The 27504-nt window shown below is 37.6% G+C and overlaps 1 protein-coding gene across 2 annotated transcripts in view; it reads left to right on the top strand.

Annotated features, from left to right (window-relative positions):
- LOC129569021 (irregular chiasm C-roughest protein-like) overlaps nucleotides 1–27504 on the top strand; it is a 112106-nt gene that overhangs the window by 35183 nt on the left and 49419 nt on the right. For both annotated transcript variants that reach the window (XM_055447402.1, XM_055447404.1), the window contains exons 2-3: nucleotides 3363–3416; nucleotides 24212–24288. The gene's annotated coding sequence lies outside the window, so the exon portion shown is untranslated. The remainder of the gene's footprint in view (nucleotides 1–3362; nucleotides 3417–24211; nucleotides 24289–27504) is intronic.

Raw genomic sequence — 27504 nt, 5'->3', positions numbered from 1 at the left:
ATTCACCCGCCAGTAATCATATTATTAATTTATCTTTTACAACAATATTGAAGAATTGCTGGTTGATTCAGGACAGAAAAAGTAAATATATTTGCTCATTCCATTCCGAACGAGACGAAAAGAACACATTGTTGTAAGTGGTCATTGAAACGAAATTGTTTGGTTGTGCAGTGGTTGCAGTGGAACCGCAGAAGAAGAAAAAAGCTACCCATTACCAATTGTGTATGTTAACGAAAAATAGCTCTGGTTCAAATTCAATCTAGTTTAATTAAATTCTGCATCGATTATGGTGTGTGCTTTGGATTGCTGATAAACAATATTTTGAAATGTTGAATTTCATAGTTGAAACCGCATGATGTTTGCAAAATTTGCCGGTCAACCGCATGCAATTTTGCCAGTTCAACCTCGATGTACTACTCATTTTGGGCGCCATCATGTTCGCATACCCAATTTTACAGTCGCAGTTTTGCAATTTGCATCTATTTAGTTTCATCAACTTTTAATTACATTCCTATGCTGCATTGAACTGCAGACAATCGCCAATGCACTAATTATGACACATAAATGTGACCCACATCTAAATTGCGTCCACAAATTGTGCGCATTCAATTCGATGATTTTTATTTTTATTACGCTTTTGTGTTGGGTTTTGATATTCACTTCATATATATATGGATGGAGTGCAATGAATGTGGAATGTTCTGAGAGAATGAAATGGTTCGATTGTGTGTCTCTGTATGAATATTATATTTTTTTCATGTGTGTAAAATTGATTGACCGTTGAAATGCAATCGATATTTGAGTGTTTTTCAACGAATGACCGATGACCGAATGGGTCTGCCTGTATCAGTGATAATTTGAGCGTTGCTATTGCTATAAACTCAACGATTGGTCATCAACAACAGTTGAATCACTGGCATAGTTGCGATTTGTGGCAATTTTATTATAAATCACATGCGAAACGGAAACACGAAACCATAAATGCAAAACCCCATCATACAATTAGCACACGAAAAACTATCGGAAAATTGTATGTGTGTGTGTGTGTGAGTGTGTTTATGTTTTTACAACAATTTTCCAATAAAAATTCTATTGTTTCAATTGGTTGAACAAAGGAAGCGTGGCCGATGCACAACAAAAATGGCATCATTTTCATAGAATCGTCCGCACCAAAAAATGACCAGTTACGTGTACAGTGCACGCTATTTTTTCCGTTTGTTTCGAATTCGGTGTCTGTTTTGGCAGAGAGATTTTGCTGTGGCGATCGATCGATTTTGCATTGAATTAAAATTAATGGATTTGGAAATATTTTGATAATTTTATAACCCAATTAAATTTATGTGTGATGCATACAATTTTAATTAGGTCCAACAATCACAATCACAATCACGGTGATGCTCGTTACACGCGAGTTCCGGTTGCCTAGGTGAATTGATGCGGTGGAGCGCGAATACGACAGCGACAGTGAAACAACAACATTTCGGTTGGAATGAACGCAAATTTTAATTATTGTCGGGCCGGCAAATATTTAATGAATCTCTGTATCGAATAATTGCAAGTGCAATGCACATACAACCGCCGACGACGATCGGGCCAAATATTGCGGTTGATGAATGCGTGTATCGATTTCTGGTCGCGCAAACCAACTGGAAATTGGTAGTGAGTATGTGCGCGCACACGTGAGTGAGTGAGTTCGCAAAAAACATACCCTGCTTCTGTCGAACGAATTGCAAGTACGGCCAATGCGAAATTATTTATATTTGGATTTTTGTGCATTGGACGCGATTTGATGAGGCACCCGGGTGAACGCGATACGCTTTGATGAAAGCCTACAGTCGTTCGATGAGGCTTTCATAATTTTTATATACATTTTAAATACTGAACGCCTAGGCTTTCATTGCTATTCTCACTTCTTTCGTGCATTCGTAGCATTGAAAGCCTAGGCGTTCAGTTGTACGTGTGTATGTTTCACGCTAGGCTTTCAATGCTACGAATGCACGAAAGAAGTGAGAATAACAATGAGAGCCTAGGCGTTCAGTATTTAAAATTATGAAAGCCTCATCGAACGACTGTAGGCTTTCATCAAAGCGTATCGCGTTCACCCGGGTATTTTTGGTGTCCATAATCTGTCCGCACGTTAGGGTGCTTTTTCGTTCGCGACCTAGCTGGATACACTACGCACGAACACAGAGAAAGAGGAACACAGCATGGAAATGTGGTTAATTTATTAGTTGTACCTAGGACATCCTTCTCGTTGTTGCCGTTGTTGTTATTTTTTTAAAAATTAAATTTATACAATTAATTCAATCTACACAGCAATTTAACGATCTTGTAAATGGGGCTTTACATTATTTGCATATTTGCAGACAAGCTCCTGTCCGTGTGCGTACATAGATTCATTCCGGGCCAATTGTACATGGAGTCATGCCCAGCTGGCCACTCAGTTCAGTCACAAATAATGGGGAATTTCAAACGCGCCACTACCGAATTCATCGTTCGCCAACATAAAGTAAATATTAATGGGTGTGCGCCAATATTTATCACAGATGCATCGGCATTTCAATATGGACTTCCAGTTTCAAATCGATTTTCAATTTCGATCATCGTTTCGTTTGCATTTTTGACATACACTCGCCACGCTAATAATATGTTCATGAGCTTGATATGCCGTGTGCTCTCTCTCTCTCTCTCTCTCTCTCTCTCTCTATATCTCTCTTTATATATCTAACAATGAAGTAATCTCTATTTATCGGCCAACAATGTTGCAACTAGTTTTAGACAGTTTCCGAATTGTAAAGTAATTTCAGCGCGGAAAAATGGCAGCTGTATCCAGTGAACCGTCAATGAAATGCGATGCCATAAAGCCACAACACAACAGCATCGAATGCAGCAGCATCGATTAACGAAAATTGTAATTAAATTTTCAGCTAAAGTTTTTATTGAAGTATCTCTGCAGGCACTGACATGCACTTGCTTGGCTCCGCTGCCGCTCATTTCATTATCTAATTTTATATTCAAAATAGCGCTCATAAATGCAAAGCGCGTTGGTTCGCTTTTCTCTTTATTTTTTCGCCATCTCGTGCCACGATTAAATTTCACTGCGCAAATTATGGGAGCGAAGCTTCCAACTGGAAATTGTTTATCAGTTATGAAACATTTAATTATGTATTCGAAATAATTTGCAATAGAGCATAATCGAATCAGCTGCAGCTGAGATGCTCTCGAAAGCACATACTCGATATATACTCTCATATACATATATGCTCTCGACAGACGTGGTCTGTCGTTTAATTGATACTCTAAACTGATAGTAATCGAAGCAATTAATTTGAGAACCTAGTTTTCCGACTTTTTTTTTGCAGATATTCGAAGCTAAATCTTGAACAAATCATACGATGATTTAATGTACCTGAACGGTGAGTACGCTTTACATTTCACTCATTTTACACTGATTTTTTTTTGTATTGTTCGAACCAATCTTGTGCCTTATGAGATTTGCCGTCGGCACTCATTTCTCAACTTCAGCTCTTTATCTTCCTTCTCATTCACAAACATTTTCAACAGCTTAATTAAAATTTTGGTGAGCCAAGCACATTCATGTTTGACGGAGGTGCTTGCCACTCATTCATAATAATTTTAACCTTTCCAAATAAACGTCATAATTGTCTAGTCTCGTTTTTCTTCGCATGAAATGCGAAGCGCTCTCCATCTCTCTCTCTCATTCTCTCGCCATAGTGCATCTTTTTTCGTTGTTTTGTTTTCTTCTACGCAGCCTAATTAATAATGAAGCTCATGCTGATAAGTCTCAATTTGATTGTACGCCAGTGCGTTAAACCACAATCGGATCTGGCGAAATGATCCACATGTCATATTCAAGAATGCATGCGAACTTAATTTGGTGAATCAGTGCCAAGTTAATACATGCCCTCATACATATCCAAATGATTACAATAATTTGTCAGTCATACTCACTAGTTTTCGAACCGAACTTAATCAAATGCTACGCATCCGTTTGCAAACTGTTTCTTATCCCTTGATATTGTCCATTGTTTTAGTAGCGGTTTACATGGGCTCATGCTTTTTGACCGGACACCAACGCGTCCAAACAAGGAAAAAACAATTATTTGAAGAATGATCTAACAAAGAATTGAAAGAATTTTACCGAATCAACAACAATAAGGGTCAAAAATAATATGTCTAAGGCATTCCAAAAGTAAAATTCTGTGATAAAAATCGGCACTTGTGCAATCAAATGAAAAACAAGCACTTCAAGTTTGCCTATAAGTCGATGAAATGCGCATTCCTGGGTGGCTGGAGTTTATGATCTATCTGAATGCTTAAGAAAACCGAAACAATTTTTTCTCTCTTCGTTTCCAAATGCTTCTGTAGCATCGAACACAGCAAAGAGTCTTGGCTGCACTCACAGATTTGATGATGGTTAGAGCGCGGAGAAGTTGGCAAAAAGAATCACGTATTCTCTTTCTTTTCGTGTGTCTTTCGTTCGAATTAAATTATCCTTTTTAGAGAGCTGTGGGCCGCACGCTAAAAATATGTCAGAGTTGAGAAAATTACACAGCTGCTTGAATCAAGAGCACCATCGACGGTAATATTAACAGTGAAAAGAACATCATGTTCACCGCGATGTTAAACCGAAGCAAAGCATAAATCTCTTTGCTCGAGCTTACACACACACACACACCGACTGAATGCAGAAGGGAAAAAAATATTAATATTTTCGGTTAGAATACGGTGTGTGTGTGTGTGTGTGTTATGTGTGAGTAAATCGTTGGGCAAACGACGTTGGCGCTCAGTCACTTGCTGGAAAATTAAAATATTCCACGGAAAATCACGTCTCACACACCGAAATTGAAATCACATGCTTCTCTTTTTTTTGCCAAATTATACAGTGCTATGACGTATTTCATGCTTGTCGAAAATATGCACCGAATTCTATCATTGAAATGTGCCCCATTTTTCAAAGCTGAACCCAAAATTGGAGCGCAGCTATTGTATCATTTCGTAAACGAGACAAAAATAAAGTCGGTATGAACAGGATGAGTCGGATGTGTTAGCTAAATTCGGTTTTGAATTATTTTAAATTGAGTCATAATCATTTTGCATATGATGAGCGTTATTTTGCTCATGGCTATTTATTTCGAGGATTGGCCACAATCTGATTAAAATTTATGCGAGCAGAAAAAACACGAACCGCCAACGCTTATGTCAATTAATCATTTTCATACAGATCAGGCATTATTTCGACACATTGCGTCTTTGGTGAAACACTGAACCAAATCGTGCACTGAAAAAGGTGTGTTTTTTTCTTCTTTGCTAAAAGCCAATTACGCATCGAAAGAAGCTAGCATTCAAATTGAAAAGCGCTCGTTCTATAATAGCATGTAGAATTTGTCATAATTGATGCTAAAATCCATTCCAAACCCAACAACACCGACGTGTATGGAGATTCTCAATTCGAAACAGAACCAATCGCGAACGAAATCTGAATTGATGATTAGCTCTAAACACATGCTGGTATTATTTTCGAGACAGAGACAAATGAAACGTGAAACCATTTAATTGGCCCGGGATTCTGCCTAATCAACGATACGAATGCCACACGAGATGCGCGAAAACTATACGGAAATATGCATGAAGTGCATCGAACGATGCATCATTTCACTTGATGCGTGCGGTTGAAATGTGTGTGATGAATATGGATTTTCGTGTTCGTTTTCTACCGTCATTCACACTATTCGCTGGATTTTCTCTGGCCGTTATTTTTGATATCGGATGCCTACATACGTCGTATGTATACCATTTTATCTTTCGCTGTCCGGTTACAGGTATGCACAATTTGCATTAGGCGCCATGCGCCAAAAAAAAGCGAACGACATTTCTGCCTTTTGTACAAGTTGGAGCAACAACTGTATCATTATTATGTGCATTGCATAATGTGTTTACCACGCATTTTAATGTGAATTCGTATACAATTTATAAAATTTACATTTTGCTCGCTAAATTTTCGAGGCGAAAGCGACCGACGATAGAGAAAGAGAGAGTGCGGGCGAGTGGAAAATGAGAGCGCACAATGAAAGCATTCACCGGAAAAAATACCCAACCTGCGGCACAATTGAAAATTGTGGAATACCGTGTTCTAGTGTACATGCATTTTGGAATGATGTTAAGAGGACGAAATAAAAAGATAGCACACGCTTGTTACATTAAAATTGTGACTTTGTGGGAGAAGGAAGAAAAGCGCAGAAAAAAAATGGCAGCTCTGTCTCTATGTCGCGCGGTGATAGCAGTATATCGTACAAAACTGTTGGTCGTTTTCCGTGGCATAACTTATTGCCCCGCAGTCGTTCAACCTCTAAAATGTGTATGCATTTAATTTGCGAATATGCCGCACGTCATCCGTCTCGTCTCATGTATCATGCGCTGCAGTTTTAATTACGAAAATTCCGCTTATTTAGCAAACACGTAGTATCAAACAATACCGGACCTTAATTTATTATTCATTCAACGCATTTCATATTCAGTTCATTTGCACCGACAAACACACATACACACAACACAACACATCGATGCAGCCCGAACCAGTGTGGATACCAGCTTAAGTACGAAGTGTTCCGTGGAACTGAATGAAAAATTAAATGTGGCATGAATTAGGCGACTTAGGCGACCGAGTGAAAAATTCAACTAATGAAGCTATTTTTAATCGAGCCCCGATTCAATGCAATTGAAAGAGAAAATGAAATTGAAAATCATAATTGAATTTACTTAAAAATGTTGCATAGGAAAAGCGAGTTCAGTGACTCAATTTACATTTTACTTCCGTTACATTTGGCCGAATTGATCGATAGATCGAGGCATTTTATCTCAATTTTTTGCAAACATTCTTTGGCCATTTGCCAATTCAAATGTCAGGTGTTTTCTGTGAGCGTGTGTGTGTGTGTGTAAAATGGTTGTATCTCTAGTTTTATCTCAAGCAAAAATCGTGTACAAATAAACAAACATAAATTGATTTGTGTTTTGTTGGAGAAGTGAAGAGAATCCGTTGGATTTACATCTTGATTGTATTGTTAACATTCCATTGTATTGTTTCATACTTTGTTCGGTGTGTTTGTTTTGCTGTTTCATCTGTGCACAAAGTAGATCACGATTTATTGAAGGTCGTAGCATTGTCGAGTTGCTGGCGCACGAGAAACCTTGTCGGGAGAAAGAAAACAGCAGAGAAATGCCGTTCAGCACTGATCTGGCAGCCAGAGTGTGTTTATATATGTGTGTGTCTTTATCGCCCACGCTTTCTTTGTTTTCTCTGCTGTTTCGTGAAGACGAGCGCAAGCGAGCAAACAAACGTGTGCGTGTGCGCGCTCACGGCCGAAGTGCAAATGTCTTCGAGCAGAACAATGGTCTGTTTGTAGCAATAATTTGCCGATGCTTTCCCCTGCTCTGCTTTTGCCTTGTGAACTGTAAAGCATATAATTTTTAGTTCGTTTGTGCGAGCTGTTACCCATTTATGCGAAGTGTAATTTATGAATAAATTAGCGGCGCGAAAAAGAATTCTTCGATGCGTTTCGGTGGGTATTCTTTCGTTTTTATTTCTTGCACACAAAACGATAGTCGAGTGAATATAACTGGGTCTCAGTACAGAGAATAACAAAAAAAATGAAACAAACTTAGCATGTATGTGTGTGTGTGTACAACATTCCGAACTGAAGACGGAAATGAAATGTGATGTTCGATGGCGATATACATATTTTTGTTCAATGTTCGCTCTGTTCTTCGTTTGCTCATGGTTTCAATGAGCCACAATCCACTCACAGTTTCTGGTACGCCTTTGGGAATTTTAGCGCTTTGTTTGTTTTTCGATCCACGCGTTTTCGGCTGGATTCTTTTGCCACAATACCTTTCTCCTTCACCCAGCCCCACGCTACTCTTGCACAAACACACATATTTTTCGAGTGCAAGCTCTTTTTTCTCTTTATGCTCAACTGTTTTTTTTGTTCTTCCATTGAAATGGCACTGGCTGCTTCATTCCATCAAATTCTTTGCAGCAAAAAAAAATCCAGTTCAAAGCAAAGCAAAGCCGAGAGCGAATTCTTTCATTATTATTTCAGAATAAATAATATCAATTCTACACACAAATTACATTAACCGTTACGCTCAACGAATCAGCTGGAATGTGTTCTTTTTCATTTCGAAGGCCGAACGCAGTTCCTATTCCGAATGCTGTTTCCCTTTTAACTCTTCGCCGCCGATCTGCCTATGAATTCTTTCGATGGATATTCGGTTTTTTCTGTCTATGTCTCTCTCTCCGCATGAGTGTGTGTGTGTGAGTATGTTTGTGTGTACTGTTTCGCATTTGAATTTGGTCTGCGTCCGACCTATGGGAAAAACAAAATCAATCTTTCAATGCTACCGATGCATGTTATTTTCTCTTGTCTAAATTTCATGGCATATTTTCTGTATAAAGGCATCTCATCACCGGCACACACAAAATCTCTCACATCATCTCATCATCAATATAATAATGATACTCACTCTCTCTCCCAACTGCTTCATTCTTCTTCGATGTAATTTCCTTTTCTTTGCCATAAGCATTTCGATGTAATTACCGAATAATAAAAAGAAAACTAACAAACGTTTATTGTTCGGCCATTTATGGTGTGCGATCCAAACAACATGCTCAAGTATGCATTGACAATGAGAACTAAATACATAATACACGCAAAACATTCGACAATATTCTGGTATGTTTGTACGCCGTTAGAACAAACAGATCGCTTTTCAAACGCAACCGGTGAAACGATGTAATTGTTCCGTTTTTTGGCTTCTGTTGAACGATTTTGACAGCTTATCTCAAGTAATCGCTTTAGAATTTTAAATATTCAGACCTCTAAACTACTTGCTTGAACATTTTGAAAAGTGAAACAGGTGAGTGACCACCACCATTTCCAGAGTTCTATTTCCAGATTTCTTCTTGATTATTTCTAACAATCAAGAATAGAAGAGTCATACCATATTTAAATAGATTGCTAGTTTTCTAAGGAAATTTTTCATTCACAAACATTTTTCCTCAACATCTTTGACGTCAATTCAATAGTTCGTAGCTCCAAATTGAGTTTAAAGTCATAATTTTATATATGAACGTTGCCATTTGACATAATGGAATTAATTCGATTGATGGAAAAAAACATCGAAACCCAATAAGGTAAAAATCGAGTAAAATCTACGGACAAAATGTAGAGCAAATGCCATAATTGAATAGATTTGAGTCGGAAGATGACAATTCGAACCGATTGATTCCACCGTCTTCATTTGAAATTCGTCATTCAATGCAATGAAAGCGTTCGGAATATGAATAGAAAAAGAGAATGTCAAGCCATTCATGGTGGATACGATGCGAATGAAATGAATTGTATCTGATTATGTCGCCGACAATAGATATGTAATCCCGTATCCGATGTAAAATCAGAGCGCTTTTGATAAGAATAAACGACTAGACGCCAAATTAAGAAAATATCCACGATATTATCTTCGCGTCTATGACATAATCGATGTGGAGCGCAAAAATACATACGGCCATCATCAGGCTAAATTGATTGAAGACAATATTCAGACACATGATTTTGTATGGCGTTGCCTGTTATCGATGCCACAATTTATTTTTCTGTGCCATTTCGATCGATTTGCATTTTAAACTGAATTATGAAAAAGGCGCACAGCAAGCGTCGTCGTCAATTGAGTTTTTTTTTCTCTCAATCAATCATATCATGTGTCTTCTGCGATTTCGGTCGTCGCAACCGAGTTGACGATGGAAACGTGTAGCTCTTTTTTTTTCGCAGTTATACAACAACCGCCAGCGTTTATTCTTCATTTGAACTTTCTCTGCGCTCACAAAACAGTTTATTCCCTTCAAAATCGCATTATTATTCCCATTTCGACATGTATTCAGTCACATCATTTATGGAAAAATGATTTGCAAAATGTGAATTCAAATGCGAACCCACACACACACACACACACACACATGAAATCCGCAGATGCACCAGAAACCAAACGAGAAAAAAATAACGTATGGAATCAGTTCGTTCTATATGTCGCCGGTTTTTTCTCCCGTTGTCTCGTTGTCATTCTGGTTTTCACATTTCAACATTCCTCTACACATGACCATATGTATGTGTATGTGTAATGTGTATATTCGACAAATTCTATTTGTTTGCTTTAATTCGTGTTTGAAATTATTTATGAAAATGCGACGAAATGTGCAATGCACAGAGATAAATTCAATCTCGTTGAAACCATCATCTCGCTCGTCTTGCACAAAAGTTTTGTCGACTGAAGAGGACAAAAGAACGAGTAAACGAGAGAAAAAAAAAGAGATGACATGGCCCATCGAATGGAAGTAAATCCATGATTACTCTCACAGTGAGTTGAAAAACCATATCATTATGATAATTTTAGCTCCAAACAGCCAGATAAGCACAAATAGATGAAAAATATCGATCCGAATCTTGTTTATTTTGTATCTGTAACAAAATAAGAAGCTAAAAATCAATGTTGCTTTATACTTTACTCTCTATCCAGAAAGAGGAAAAGTCCCGGAGGCAGATCGGGTTGTTCGGTGCGCACCGTGTCAACGATCACAACACTGGTATTAATTTATGTGATTTTTCTTGAGATTTCGATGAGTGTCTCTCTTTCTCCATCTGCGAGACGTTGAGCAATGATGCAATGGAAAATAATGAGATTACTACAAATCGATAGTAGCGCAAAATATGTTGTCGAACGCAAAGGAAAAAAAAAAGGTAAATCGAATGAATGTGTTGTTCGTTTCGGGCGAGAGAGATGTCTATCGATAACAATACAATCAAGTTGAGTTGAGCTCTTCTCGCGAATATTAAACTAGATTCGATGTGCTGCTTCATTTCTCATTATAAACAAATAGATACATTTTGATTTTGACAGGGCTTGAGCAAACGAATGAGGAACGCATACATTAGACCGATATTCAGACGAAAAGCAGCAGCAGCAGCAGCGGCAGCAGCAGACAACAACAACATTATCATCATCATCAACAAAGAAACCAATTTCAATCGGAATTTACTATCAATATCTCATCGAAATTTATTGTATTTCCCATTTATTTACGTTTTGATTTACATATTTTGTCCATTCTTTTTTGGAAACAACCTTTTCTTCTCGGCGTTTTCTTTTCGGGGCCCAGGTAAACGCTCATGCATCATTTCTATTTGACATTAAACAATTCATGAATTTCGTACGCACTCCATCTCCATCCAGATGGTTTGTCGGTTAGACGGCATCGTCTCTCGTTCTCTGTTTTTCTGTGGTCATAGTATTTGCAAAGCAAACGCTTACACACTGTGTAAACAAGTATCAATGCGATTTGACATAGGCGAAATAGCCGAAAATGTAAATTCGCCTCGCCCGATCATATTCTCGTGTTCGGCGTGTTTCGTTTGGCAGAAGAGCAGAAAACCAACCAAAAAATATACGATATGAACCATACACACCGAAATCCGAGCTCTGAAAAAGCATTTAGTCTATAGACAACAACAAAAAGAGCCAGACAAGAAAATATGTACGAATTTGAATAATATTCTGTGTATGAGATTTTTATGCTTTAAATTTTATTTGGATTGTTCGGTCGATGGTCGCCGGCAACAGCACACAATGTTGTATTCAACATTCGTGTTTTATGTGCATTTTTTTCTTCGAACAAAATTATCATAAATATTTATTTTTTTTCTTCTTCTTTTCGTTTATTTGTGTGTGTGTGTGTGTGTGTGATTGTTGTTGGTGCTGATGCCGGTGCCACATGGACCTCCAGCTGCGTTTATGGCATATACGAACACTTTGCCATCAAAATGAAGATTAACTTGATTTCTACTGTCGTTTTGTCATGTATTCATCATTCGCATTCGTCTCATGCATACAATGTTGTGTATTTTGTACTTTTTATTCCTTATTGAACCACTACTGCTGACCATTTCACTATGAATGTGACAACAAAATATGATTTTGCCGACGAAAAATATGGATTCCAACTTTTGAAATCGGATTGTTCGTAATCCAAATGATAAAATGGCTTGAACTTTAAAACAACAAAGTGATAAAAATATGTATATCAAGTGAGTTAGTGGCCCATTGCTCTGGTCGACTTCAGGCCAGTTCAAGTTTGAACCGAAACCGACTCGATGGGGAAGTTCATAGCCACTTGTTATGTTTAATATTTATGTGCTGCAAAAATTCACATTTTCCACACAAAGTGGCCTGTTTTCGGTTGTCGCTCGCTCACTGGATTGCCGATCCGTGCACAGAATTGCTTTGAATAACATTAGATTCAGTTTTTTGACTTGTTGGGGCTACTCATCAGATGCTCTTTCTCTTGCCTTCTCTCGCTCTCTCAGAACATGATGAATTTTCCATACTTTTTTCGGTCGCTCGTATTTTGTGTGTGCGTATGCGTAATTTATTTATGGTTTTTGTTGCTTTGCCTCTCAACATAGAGGAAAAACAGAATGTTCCTACATAATAACATTTATATTCCATTTATTTTATGTGTTTTTATTTTTATAGGCGATGCCTTTTTTTCATTTCTCGTTTGCGTTTGGCCGGCACCAGAAACAAACACACACAAAAAAATGGGTAGCTCGAAGTCAAGGCGCGCACATTAACAGTAGACTTGAATGACAGCGTTGGGCTGGTTTTTTCTCGACTTTCGAAAAACACAAATCTGATTCTCAAATGACGAACCGTTTATGAAAACTACATCCTTTTTTTCATGTTTCATTTGTGTGCGGCCGTTTGAGATTTCTTCATTCCCCAAAAAAATGCCATTCCGTAACTCCGGGAACTGATTTAATTAATGGATATTATCATTAGATAAAATGTGCGTAATGAGCCATAGAAAATGTTTTGAGTTTTTTTTCAAAATGGCATTTAATGAGCTAAATAGACGCATCGAATGGCTTGTACCGCACACACAAACACACACACACACACACACACATGCTCTCGATGGGATAAATTGGCTTCGATAAAGACATTTTGATTCGATTGCCTTGTATCAGTGACTATGACAACACTCAGCAAGAAGAAAAAAGATAAACAGAATTTGAGCAGCTCACAAAAACTGTTGAATGCATTAAACAGTTTGGCTGAAAACATATTGTCTAAGGCTGTAGCTGATTCGACATGAATGAAGCGCAGCTCGGTGGTGGTTGTCGACCATAACTTTTTTATAGATACGTGTGTTAAATGGGATGGTTCCTCATTACCAAAATTGACATTCGTTGTTCAGTGAAGGCGAACAACTCGACGGAGGGAAAAAACACAAATCAAATAAATTTTTACGACCGAAGAAGGACAATGTACGCGCTGGAACCCTTTTAATTACATAAATATCATGAAATTTGGTTCTCTTTCGGTGCATAAAAAAACTCAAACACCATAAATGAATGGCGACGATGTTTAGGGACGGAATTTTTTTTTTAATTCGGTAACATGTTCAAGTTGCTGTTGTTTAAAGTAGGCAACGCATTATGTAATGGGTTTAAGAACAAACCGACCGACCGATCGAGCAAACGGCAAGAGAGAGAGAGAGAGATACAATGAGTATAAAAAGAAATTGGACATGTGACGTGGAATACCACACACGTACTTGTGATCGAGACCTCACTAGCGCTTCTGGTTGCTCGCCCAATTGAAATGTTAGTTTGATTAAATGCATCGATAAATTATTAATTACTCGTTTGGTATTTAAATGAGTCTATCAGCATTTCTCTGCTGATTAAAACCATAATCCTTTGCTTAGAACAGCTGTCGACAGGTAATTTCAATCATCATGTTCTGAAATATAAATCGCCGAGGATGATCACTACGATGTGAAAGTTATAAATGATTGACTAGTGGCCAGACCACTGGATTTTAATTGAAATTCAATCTAATCTGTATCTCGAGCAATAAACGGATTTGTTGGCCTGCAATCAGCTTGAGAATTCAAAAAAAAAAACATCGATGGAAAACATAAGTGTAATCCATAAATAGAAAACCGCCGACTCTTTCTACCGAGTTTGAATGCACATTCCACAAATGAATAGTTTTCACTTCGATTTTTTTTATTAGAGTTTTATTGCGACAATATAAAAAAACAATTGAGATTTAATTTTAAACTGTCCATCAAAATAACTCTCATCAAGTGCAGCAATCACATTGATTCACTCTCTCTCTCTCTGTGTGTGTGTGTGCGAGAGAGAGAGAGAGCAAGAGAAATCAAATCGAAAGCCCAAATTACCATGCGTCGAGATCAAATAACAAAAGCCGAATTTCGAACAATGTGCGATGTCATCATGGTAATTTCATCGCTATTTGACTGTGTGATTTTGGGCTAAATGACGACTCTCTGAATAGAACGTAATGATTGGCCAAATTTCACTTTTTTTTTTTCACTCGTCGTCTATCCAGTCCAAACAAAAGGAAAGTTATGCGATGAAAATAAGTTGTGCATAAGTTTTGATGTGTGTCGTGTTTGCATCGAGCCAATTTAAATTGCTACCATGAAAAGCGACGAAGAGAAGAGAAGAGAAAAAAACGCGAAATTGAAAAAGTCTTTTGAACAATTAGCTAATGTTTACACACAAAGTGATGTTAAATTCTGTGAAAACAAAACACTAGCAAATTACATAATTCTGCCCATTAAGCATCTAGCTAATGAAGTGTTCTGACGGAACAAAATGCTACAAATTAAAATGAATCGCCGCTTTTTTCAGTTCGAATGATTCGTAAAAGACAAGTAATGCCGGATGTGTAATGAGCCACAATGTGAATGAACTTGATGATTTTCGTTTTTTTCTTCTGCAGCTGTAGAAAGCTGAAATTGAAAATAGACTCGACGATTTATGATGTTTTCATCGAAGTGCAGATATCCTAATCGATGAAGCCCAAGTGGTTTTTGATCCGCATAAAATTAGAAACTGCGAGGCAGATGTTCAACTTTGCATCGAATTCAAGGTGATGAACGGTGAAGTAAACAAAATCCTTCGTTGAGTACTCAAAGCTTAAGCTTCGATGTGCTGGCGGCGTCGGAGGCGACAACAACATCAACCCTCATTATTACACATCGACGCGCTCTCGCAAAGTAATGCATAGTTGTTTTTCGCTTTTTTCCAACGTGGTAATGCTGAAAAATGCTAGGCATTCCATGTAATAAATATGTATACCGATGCTAGAACACCTCAACCAGATGCCAAAAGCATTCGACGGCGCGATGTTTACTTTTTTGTGATGCTGTGAATTTGTGCTTTAGCCTCCAGCTGAAACACAGAGACGAAGTCATGCTAACGAAGTCTCGGTATGTTGTGACAAGAACACAGCGCTAAAGACGGATCGTCACTTTTAGTCACAATTAATTAGAAAGAAAAAGAAGAAGACGAAGAGGATGGAGAAAAAAAAAACAACACTCGGGCTGGATTTTGCAAGGCGTCAATGCGGTGAGATGTTGATTCAAAGTCATTTTTCCGTGCGGTTAGTTGCGCGCTGCATGTTGCCCCATCATGAATTCACACGTATTCCGGGATTTTTAATTCATGAGCAACAAAGCAATGCAGAGAGCGCATGAAATCAACGCTTGAGGTTTTTTTTCCTTCTTTTTCTCTTTATACGAATAATCGCTAATGAGTTTGACGGAGGCAAACACATTCGATGATGCAAATTTTCAAGCAACAAGACTATGGCTCTAATTATTAATGAGCATCTTTTTCAAGTTTCACTTGGCAAATAGTTCAATTTTGTCACCATAAACATCGGTGAAATAAGTGAGAGAAAGTTTGCTGTTCAAACAAGAAAATGAAATTTTCATTGAAAATATCAATTCAATTTAATTACTCAAGCGATAATAAACAATTTCATCGTAATTGATTCGGTTTGATTTTATGGCTCCTCCAATGCTTTCAAGACAATCGAGCGAAAATTGTGAAAGAGTTTCAATTCGCAATTTTGCGACGATGCCTTTTGAAAATGAATTATTTTCTGTTTCAATTAACTCCACCTTTTTCTGCTATACTATCAAAAAATTACAAAGTTTTCTTCATTTTTTGCTCCTCTCGTTGTTGTGTCCATCTTTTTTTTCCAGTGGAAAGTGATGAGCTAATAGTAAGATGGCCAATTCAGCTCCTTTCATACAAGAAATTCGCCTCGCAGTTTATCGCATTTGTTTATGCTTCAATCATCATTCAGTCGCCGCATAGTTGCGCAATTGCAAAACTTTTTCCTCTCGTTTTATTCTTGCTCATTAAACATTGTTATTAATTTGCTAGCGAAACTGTTTTTTTTTTCTTGTTCAGCCATTTTTCTTCAGCTGAAAACTTGAAATTGTAATTCAAAGCCTTTGAAAATGGCGGGAAACATCATCTAAAAGTTCATTAAACCATTGATTTTATATCTTACAATTTTCGTGTAGAAAGTTTTAGTTGGCTGTTAACGACGTGGATTTTTGTACCTGCACTTTACGTTGAATTTTATTCTCAGACTAGAACAATAGTAATTACTCTGCATTTCACACACATACCGACAACGGAAGAAGAAGAAGAAAAAAAAATTAATTTTCTTTTTGGGTTTTGCTTTGACATTGGCGATGTAATTAATTTTTCGTGTGGCCAGTGACATGATGCTGTCGAGCCATCGAGCACACGGTAGCAATAGTTTGGAGAGAGAGAGAGAGCGAAAAAAAGCAGCGGGTGCTGAATTCCAAGCAATTTTTTCCCACTTTGGCTTGCCACAAACAGAAAATTCTCTTCTGTTAACGTTTACAATTCACCAGCTAATTGGCTCATTTTGTGAATGTATTTGTTTTTGTTTCGGCTTCTCGTTGCTGAAACGTGCTTCGGTTTCACATTCAATCTATGTGGTTGAATTAACATTCGGTCTTTGCATCGATTTCTTTCTGTGTTTTGCGTAACATTTCAAGAAGTTTGAAATTTGCTTCCGAATTCTTTTGCCTTGAAATCAATGATGAATGGCAGAGAGCGGTAAAAAAAAGTCCGCGATAATGAAATATCTATTTTGAATTCCCATTCGAGGTTGGAACATTCGGTTAAAAGTTATTTCTCCCTCAATTTCAAGGCATTCGGATGCTGTTTGGCGCGCGCATTCAAAGGATTCATGGTCGATCTGCATCAATTGAAATTAATTGAAAAATTCGCTTCAAATTGTGTGTTTCGTTTTTTTTTCGCTGCGAAAGTGACGGTGGTAGCAAGCAGTGCATGTAAATGAAATACAGAGATAAAAAGTGCATTTGCCACAGATGAGCGAAAAGTTTCCTTTTGCGTAAAAGTAAAGTAAAAGTATGCTTAACGCATCGTCGCGCTCATGGAGCATAAATGGCTTTTAATCCGTTGGTTTTGTGTATTTGAATCAATTGCACATATTTGCACTGACCCGGCACAAATGTGAGCCATCCGAACGGAGAAGAAAACATACACAGAGAGAGAATGAAGCCAAACAAAAGCTGCATCAATTTGCCGGAATCAACGAGGTATAAAACTATAAAAGCGAAAAAGCAAACGCTTACCAAGCTTACAGTGAAATAATTCAGATGAATGAACAAGCGCAAACCCACTCGGACACACATAACACGCTTTTAATTTTGCTCTATCATATCATAAAACGAGCCAAAGATTCCAAACTGTGTTGTTATCTCACAACTAAAGCGGCAATCATGCAGACTTCTTTTTTCGGTGTGTGTGTTTCCCGAGATAAGTCATCGCTCGCTTAAAAATGGATACTTTCGACCATAAATCTTATTTCTATATTTGTTTCACAATTTCGATGATAAATCATTGGCTGTTGTCGAGTGTTGAGTGCTGAAATCCCATTCTAGGAGACGCGCATTTCTGAGATGGTCTATGAATCAAAATTGACTACCGAATCGAATTGATCGATGAATCGATAAATCTCTAGTTTTCGGTGTTGTTCGACATATAAATGATCAGCCAACACAATTTTTAGCGATCGCATCGAAATTAGGTGGCACCTGGCCCGAAAACCAGCATAAACTGAAATATTCCCTAATAAAAACACCATTTCATTTCATTTTATTGCTTATCGCATTTTTTTCCCATTCAAATAACTTTATATTTTTACACTTTAACGCGATTTATTTTAATTAAATTAATCATAAAAAAGCATCTCGAAGGAGGAAAGAGAAGGTAGGCAGCCAGCCAGTAACCGACTGAATTCGACTCATTCAAACGATATTAAGATTGGGATCTTGACAAAGCAAAAAAAACAACGCAAATGAAAACGCTCACCTTTAGTGTTAAAAACAATGTAATTTGATACTGACCGCCTGAACCTGCTGCTTTTGCTGCTGCCGCGGTTGTCGTCTCTTGTGTTTACACCGTCAGCAAAAAAAAATATTAAAACAAAAACCTAATGTTGTCAGTATGACATCGAAATAGTTTTTTCGGCCATTTATCGCTTCCATTAAATGTAGCCGTTATTGATGCTAAGCACCTCCAATGTTTGTTCGACATATTTTTCCCCGCAGTAAATCACAACGCTTCATTTGAATAAAAATCCACTTTTTGGATTCTTCCACGATCATTTTCCATATCTTGTTACACAGAAAAAATGGGCTATTCGATAATTTCTCCAGTTTCATGGGCAGTTTCTTTTTGTGAAATTCCAATCGCTTTTCTAATTTATTGGTTTGGAATTTTTATGGCCTCAAAATGGAATAGATGACACCCCGAATGGCAATCTGTCAAATGAATCATTGTTCTCGCGCGAGTAATGTATCGATTGCAATTTCAACATTGATCGACCAACACAAAATGTCGACAAATTTGTTACACGCAGAAGTATTTGCAAAAAAAGAAACGCTCAGCCTCACAAAGCACAAAAACAAAACAATCATAATTTCCGGATGGGTTATTTTGAGAAAGTAAAAGGCGGTTAAAGTGATGAATCGTTTTTGGTCATTTTAATGGGTAATTTCTCTTGCTGTCTTTTAAATAAAAAGCAGATTCGAAAAACAAGTCGATCACAAAGTGTCACAACATTTCTAATGATTTGATCACGATTTTCAAGCAAAACAGAACTTTTAGCTTGTCGATGCCGATTCAACGGATGAATGTCGGACTGATCACAACGAAAATCAGAACCACGAAATCATCAGTTGTGAAAACGAATTATTCAATATTGCTCTCATTACTCATAAAGTATCGTTAAAGCTGTAGCTTTTGGCGTTATGCAACAAATAACGCAAGCATTTTATTTGGTATTTGATTAATTGATTCCACGCGCTTGATTCGCGTACACTTTGAAAATTAGGTGAATTCCATTGCTATTGAAAAAGTCAAAGCACACAAATAGAGAGCATAAAGTACGTCGTTAGCGCTTCGTTTAAATATTTCCAAATCATAACAAAACGCATAATAAACAGCGTAGCCGTATAGATCTCGTGAACACGAGAAGTGTCTGATCTCATCAGTGGTACAAGCTTCTGTTCAGTCCGATTTCTGATTTTTTTTTTTCTCCGTGTGTTTCTCTCTGTTTCTCTTCATTCCGTCCGTATTTGGTGTTGGGCTTGGGAATGAATGCGTGCGATTGTGTGGGCGCTAAGCATGTTTATAGCCTTGAGAATTATAATTGTTGTCAAACAATTTTTCTTCGGAATATAGCTCATTGTTATTGTGGATGGCAAAGCAAGCAATTTAGAAGATAACGAGTCATTCTTCGGTGAACGAGAGTGTTTATATGTGAAAATGTGACTACCGGTTTTTGTGCTTAGCTCATGCGTTATAGCTTAGACTCACATTTTTGACGGCATCATTTTCGAAAAGCCATCTCCGGCCCAATTTCTATCGCCATTCGAAAATGCAATGTGAATATTTACGCGTGGGCGACCTTATGATTTAGTTTGAGAAAATGTGGCCACCGAATTTCATCATGAAATCATTATTATCACCAGTGACCGCATTCGTGTTCATCATTTGAGCGCATTGATAATAGCCACACAGCAGAAATACAATATGCGATTACTCGACGCTCTTTTCTCCGAATTTCAATGGCCGAACGCATGTGAGCAGGGTTTTTTCTCTCTTTCTCTCGACACTAATGTACTATAAAATGAATTATTACGCTTTCGTCGTTCTTCAGAAGTAAAATCCAACACTGTGCATCTCATCGAATGCACAAAGAGAAAAAGCTGATGGTAATGAAGATTATCGTATCAAATTTCATTTTGCATAAATCACTAATTCCAACTTTCCATTTCGGAAATGTGACTTTGAATCGTTCGGTCAGCCAAAGTGAGTTCGGTAAATTCAGGAGATTGACACCGATATATATATATATACGTGGAAATACTTGTAAATTTAGTTTCACTCTCATGGTTTCTCGTTTCGAACAAAACCAATGAATGTATTTGTTGTGTGCATAAATTTTCAGTCGGCCCATAAATTCCGTCTGCGTTCATCTCATTGAACACTGAAAATCCATTCATGGCATTACCGTCGCCAGTTGAATGAATCAGTTGTTAAATGCACGCACCAGATTCTTCTGGTACAATTCTCATTCTCCATTAGAATATGTGTGCATTTCATCCTTGTACATTAGAATGCGTTCATGTGATGTTGAATGTTCGAGCATTGAACACCTTTCGACCGTGCACAGTTTGGTTCAAAGTGGGAGAGAGAGAGAGACTAAGTTTTTGTTTCGATTTGTGATTAATGTGCTGCGTCGCCAGCTGGAAATGTTTGCACATGTAAATGAAGGCTCACACATTCCGTTAACAATATGGGACAATGCATTCGTTCGAACCATCGGCATCGCACTATTCTCTCGCACAGATCATTTCAACGGTTCTCTTCGTCTCCTCAATGTCGCCCACCACATTAAAGCCAAATGCATAAATGAAAATGGTTTCATTACATATTTGATGGAAATGTGCGTGAATTGTGCGCGTTTTCGGTTTTGACAGTAACTGAACGGCATTGTGTTGACCACTTTTCAAATTGACATTGATAACGACGTCCACTTCATGCGAATCGATTCGGGAACGCCATCAACGTGACAATTTTTACCATCAACCGACACCCAGACATTCCATATTCCAAATCGAGTTATTAAAATGCAACGATGGAAGTTCGAATTGTTTGGCCAACAAACTGGGAAAGATATCCCTTTGACACGAGAGTTGGCATCGTTAAAATGCTAAAATTGCATAATCAAAAAGGATTGAACGCTATTTTCGACAAAATACAGCATAATTATTGAATATAATGTGCTTGAAGTCACATTCGTTTCATTTCCAAATGCGGTGCGACTTAAAGTCTCGATACTCTCCACACACACACACACACAAAGTTGAAACTGGCCATATTTGATTGCGCCATGTCCTACGGTGTTTTCAATTCGATTTCAATTTGCCGTTTACGCATTCATTATCAGCATCGTCGAGCGATGCAGCCAAATTGAATCGGTCGCTCGCATATGTCGGTTGGCAAGTTGGTTGTGGCTGATATGTTGTGAACGCGTTCAGGTTAATCATCGCCAATATTAGAGGCTAATTCAATCGTTCGATTTCGAATAAGTAAATTATTAGCAAACGGCCGAGTAACTCGATACACTTGTAATTGTCATTGAAAGGGAGGCCGTGCACCGCACATGTATCGAAATTGAAATCGCTACAGAGAGAATGAGAGAGCGGAATTCAAGTTCCGGCACAGCAAGGCTTATGAATGCACAAATAATATGGAACATGCATCACATATTACTTTATCAAATGGAGTGTGAAAAACAATTTCTGCATTCGAAGGGATGATGCGGTTGCCGTCAGCACACACACACACACACATGCACCAGCGTGCAGCACTTTATTGCAATATTCCAATTTTGCTAATGCGCTCAATATGCAAATGACACGAACATTTTTCATGCCGTGTGTAAAACACGCTCAACTGCTTCAATTAAAAGCGAAACAAGTGATCATTAAATATTAGATAAAAAGCCTCCCATCACCATTCCATTCTGAGATATTGAGCTATTTGCTAATACATATTCCGATTGATGAGTGCGAAAAAGTGCTAACGAAGAGCATTTTGTGCGGCAACGGAGGACAGATTGAAAGATTTATTTGCTAATAATGACTTGTGATGCATTTTGCATGTAGCCTGTCGAATAGAGTGAAAGATGACAACGTCACATAAAGCGGCATCTGAAGTCACTTAACATGAAATCTCACAACACACCACCAACAACAATACGGCCACATCGATGGCGTTGATGGTAATGACGACGAAATCAACGGTGCATACATTGTATGCACATATTTACAATGTCGTTTCGTTAATAACCGTTGCACAAGCCAACGCCTGACAAATCGACTTGCTGTAATTAGGACGGCATCACCGTATGAAGCGTTATTAACCCTTATGAAAGAACCACTCACACCGACACGGATACAATTATGTTGGCATTTCAACTTAAAACCAGACGTGCTCATGCAAACACAACCAATATTCAATTTTTTCATCGGCTCGGCAATAACAGCAGCGCAAAAAATTGCACAGAATACACAAACAAAGAGCATAGCAAAAAAAAAAACAATGAGTAAATTATGTTGCACTCATTGTCTGCCATTTCAAGTAATACTTCAAGTGGGCATAAGAACAATAAGACATATTTCCATTTTACCTTTTGTTCACCAGCACAAAATTGTACACATTATTCCACAACTTGTTTTTTGTTGCATTGTGAAGCGCAGTTCTATCGCGTGGAGAGAATGCCATCGAAAGAGGATTTTTTCCTTTTTCATTAAACCGATCTGATGGAAGCTTGCATCGTAGTATTTTAATCAAACGTTTGATAGAAATTGCTGACTTTCCTTGGCTTTCAAACGTCAAGTGAATTACACATATAGACTTAATTTATACACTCTCACTGAGGGAAATTGGTTGGGTATCGTTGGGCTTTGTAAAAAAAAATATGTTGCAAAAATTTAGGATATGTCGTTGACTGGTTGAAATAACACTCGTCGATGGTGAACTTCAACGGAACCCAGTACAAAAAACGAACAGAGAGAAAGAGAATGAAAGCGGTTGCTTTTCAGCTGTCTCATACGTCCTTTGCCATTCCAACCTTTTCCATGTCGTTCATCTAGTCTATGCCATGCAAACTCTGAGTCTCTCCGTGCACCCAGTATAATTGTCGATGATGACCGTTTTGAGCAATTTCGTTCCCTTCAACTTGAAACCACTTTTGATTGCCTATTGTTAGCATTTTTCACTGAAACGCTCATTTTAAATATCATCACTTAACCAACGTGAAAACAGTCATCGCTTTTTTTTTAATTAAAAGATTTACGTTTCACAACATTTTTTATCGCGTTTTCTTTTTCTTGAATGTGGTTGTGGGCTGTCAATAAAGTGCAAAACTGTCGTCATCGTCATCGTCACCGTTCAATTCTACACATTTGAACATGTTTTCAGCATTACAACCTTGTTAAGACCATCGAATGCGATAATTCTCCACTTGGTAATCCAATTTGTTACAATGATGTTGAATCAACATTGTTGATGTGTGACTTAATCGTTGTCACCAGACGCCATACACACATACAGCGTCATACATGACAGCACAAGCACGATATACTGAGCCAGAGCGTAAGAGAGAACCCATTGAACTGGCGATAATCCGGGATGAAGAAAAAAACTTAAGACATATCCGAAATCAATTAAATAGGTGTATAAATACTGCAGCATATTAGATTCGTACAATGTGACACGAAATGCCATTGCTGCTGCTGCTGCTTGGTGGTTAAGTGGTCACTTAATTATATTCGCCTAGAATGCCAAGTATGTTGTTTATGCTTATCACTCATTTAGAATTAATTCTTTTCGCATTCGAAAGCAAGTAAACATGACTGATTCCGGTACAAATAAACAAAGAGAGTCTCAAGGAAAACGCGTTTTTACTTCCATAAATATGTTTTAAATGCGATGAAAGGCTTTTATTAGAAAAAGTCTATGGTTTTTTGTTTGTGATTGTTTTTTACTCGTTTGTTTTGTTTTTACTTTTTCCGTTGCTGTGAATATCGATTTCACTTGCTACATTATGTTTTTTCTTCTTTTTCTTTTAAATTGAATCCATTACGATAATTTCTATTTTTCCGCATTCATTTCAGAGCCTTAAGAAGAAACGAGAAACAATATACAAGTTCACTGCATTCAAAATATGACGGCCGCGTTCTCACTCAAAGAGGTAAGTGTAATGTAACAAAATCATATTTGGTCGTTTGCATTATTTCACTTCGTTGTTCTTAGCTTCTGTGAGATGCTACCAGTTAATTAGATTTTAATAAACTTTAGTTCGGCGAGTAATTAGACACTTTCTAATTCATGCCCATTTGCGTCAGCTCCGAATATAAACGCATGAGAATTTTATGCTTTATTCGCTCGAGAATCAAAAGATAATAATTTTAACGATTGCGTTAAAATTGAATTTGTGCAAAAAACACACACTTTCTTCGGCACAGTGAAAGTATGCAAACAATTCCCTTCAAAAAAACCACTTGAAACAGAATCCACTGCCTTGATTCTTGGCTTGGAACAGAAGAAAATTGAAAAAAAAGCAATGGAACAAGCTTAGAATTAAAACATTCGAAGGTAATTTTCGGCGTTCATGGATAATTTGATGGCGGTGCTGAGGCAGGTAAGTGCGACGCGAACGATGTTTCTAACAGGTGTGATGGAGGGAAAACAACGATGTGTTTTCAAAACACATGTTAAAAAGAAATTAGAAAACCATTTATTCGTCGAATTCTCAAGAAACCGCTGCGTAATCGACGACCATCGCAACACACACACACACGTAGAAATGACGAATACACTGAAACCACCAAATGCTCAAGTTACGTATGATCGCGTAAGATGTCGATGGTGCGTGAAAAAAAAAATAAAAATATAAATTTCAATCAATTTGTTGACAGCAAATTAAAATCGAATGTGGAAAATCGTCGAATTTTCATAGGTTGGCCCACCGTAACGCATGACATGCTCAGCGAAACTTAATCTACCGAATAATTTTTTTTAAATGAAATTCATCGAAATGTAATTAGGCAACTGCCAGTGTAGTTAAAATTGAAAATGGTTTGGAAACAACAGAAAATTTAAATACCAATGTGTTCAAAACAATGAAGTAGAAAAAAAGAAACAATAGTCATTTTGCACTTTTGAGGACGCTCAAACAATTCTTTTGTTTTTCCCAATTTCTAGAAACAAAGATGTCGCTTTGTTTACAAAAGACCAAAATCAATTCTGAACATTTTAATTTTCTCCCATAATGAAGAGTTATTTATGATCAATGAATAGTGTCACGAATAATCACTGAGTTTCGTCACATGCATGTTTTCCGCGATGCGCGTCGATCAGTGCTCTTGGGCACGCACTCATATGTGTATTATTGGATGGAGTGTTAATGACTGGTTATTTAGCACGTTTCCACGACTAGTGTTTGTACGAAAAGTGAGATTGCAACGAATGTCAGATGTCACTAACGGCCAGCACTTCATTTCAATTGGTGTTCATGTATCAACTCTGAGCGAAGTGAGTGTGACCAAAAATGTAAACAAGTCACGAGCATTCGTAAATTATCGAAAAATCTGCATAAAATGTAACCGAGTGCACGGCCATTGTCCGACTATATGAACACCATTTCAATAACATCAATAATAATAATAACAATAAAGGCATTCAACACTTGTTGGGTTTCATTAAAAGTGTATGATGAAATCGTGTTGTTTTGTCCTTTTTTCGATGTCCTTCTTTCGCCCGACATGAAATTCAAAACAAGCGGCCAGTTCAATAATATCACGAATGAAAGGAGAATCTCTGTCACATCTTGCAACTGTATCAAGCAAAAAGCCAAAAACCAAGAAGAATTTCCTTTCAACAAGAGACAAATCACAAATCACAAATCATCGCTCTCGTCTCTAACAGACGTTTCTTTGTTCTTCGATCGAAATAAATGGTATTAAATATCAAGAGCAGCACATTTACACTTAACAAACCCACAAATCACAAATAAACTCGATGGAAAAAAAGACACACAGACTCGTCGGATGTCAGATGTAAACCAGAAAAAGAAACGGAGGAAAATAGACGAGCAATCAAGTTTAAAATTGAAACATAATCGATGCATTGCATGAAAAAGCCGTCGATATCAATATGAACTGTCAGAATGTTGATGCGAGAGATGGAGAAATTCTTTGCTGGTTATTTTTTTTCTTAAATCACTGGAAATCGATCGGTTTATTGAAATATAACGAGATCAAACCAGCCTCGATGAAAATGAATAAAAAAAAACGATGTAGCATCGTCTCAACCATCAAATCCTTGGTTACCCAAAAACAAAAACAAAAACAAAAACCAAAACCAATACAAAGGCAAATATATGGCGAAAAGAGAAAGAGCAAGAGTAAAATTGCATTATTTCACGCAAAATCACCAACAGCAGCTGCAATTAATACCGTACACCGAGTCGATTGCGATCGATTCAGTGATTTGTTTCAAGCCATTGATGTAGCGTTAACCGCAAAGTAGCGTATAATACAATGATGCTGATGCAATCAGCGCCGCAAAATATGATATTCTGTAATCACATCTAGTGCCTCTCGCTCTTTGCGCTTCTCAAAATGTTACTATATAGGCTCTGATGCAGTGGCATTTCAATGCAACAGCAGTTAAAAACCGCATCGCAAGGCACTAACATGAACACAATTTGCATAACAATTTTGCGGTATGATTGACTGCAATGTATCAATTTTCCATGGCTACTAAAAACGGATGCAGAAAAAACGAGCAACAGCTCGAAAAAGTTCGTCACACTTTCTTCAGCTTCAAAGTATTTTCGTGTATTGAAACCGAAGGACTTGGGTTGGAATCAAAGAGCGACATTTTGCTTTGCATGTTTGAGTGTAACAAGGCATTTCCAAAACGAAAACATCGTGTGCGTGAAACAGATCAATGATGCATTACAACATTAAATATTCATTGCGTTGGGGTATTCTTCCTTCTTTTCTGTTCTCTCTTTATTTCGGTCGTTGTGTCTTTGTCACGTCAGAAATTGCATCGGTATAGAGTATACGTGGGTAATGTGATCGTGTTCGAAGGCAGACGATTCGTGTCGAGAACTTTTCATCGACGTTTTATTGCCAATTAAAAACGCATTCGAAGCAAATAGCACGTCACATAGCAAATTAGGTGAGAAACAGCAAGAAGGTCATGTGTTTAATAATCCGAACCGAACCAAAGCCGAGCACACCAAACAAATCAATTTAATTATCATTCGGTGGCAGAAGAGCCCCAGCCCGCAGTAAAACACACATTGCCAATGCCATGCTATGCCACTCGACACACACGAAAAAAAAACATCAACCATTCAATCAGTTTGCAGTCGGAATTTGTAGAATCGATTCGA

This window comes from Sitodiplosis mosellana, unplaced genomic scaffold (assembly GCF_009176505.1).
Source record: "Sitodiplosis mosellana isolate CC-2019 unplaced genomic scaffold, AAFC_SMos_1.0 Smas_scaffold_30, whole genome shotgun sequence".
In the NCBI taxonomy this organism is placed as follows: domain Eukaryota; kingdom Metazoa; phylum Arthropoda; class Insecta; order Diptera; family Cecidomyiidae; genus Sitodiplosis; species Sitodiplosis mosellana.
Note: the sequence above shows the minus strand (reverse complement) of the source record. Positions and strands in the feature narration are given on the sequence as shown.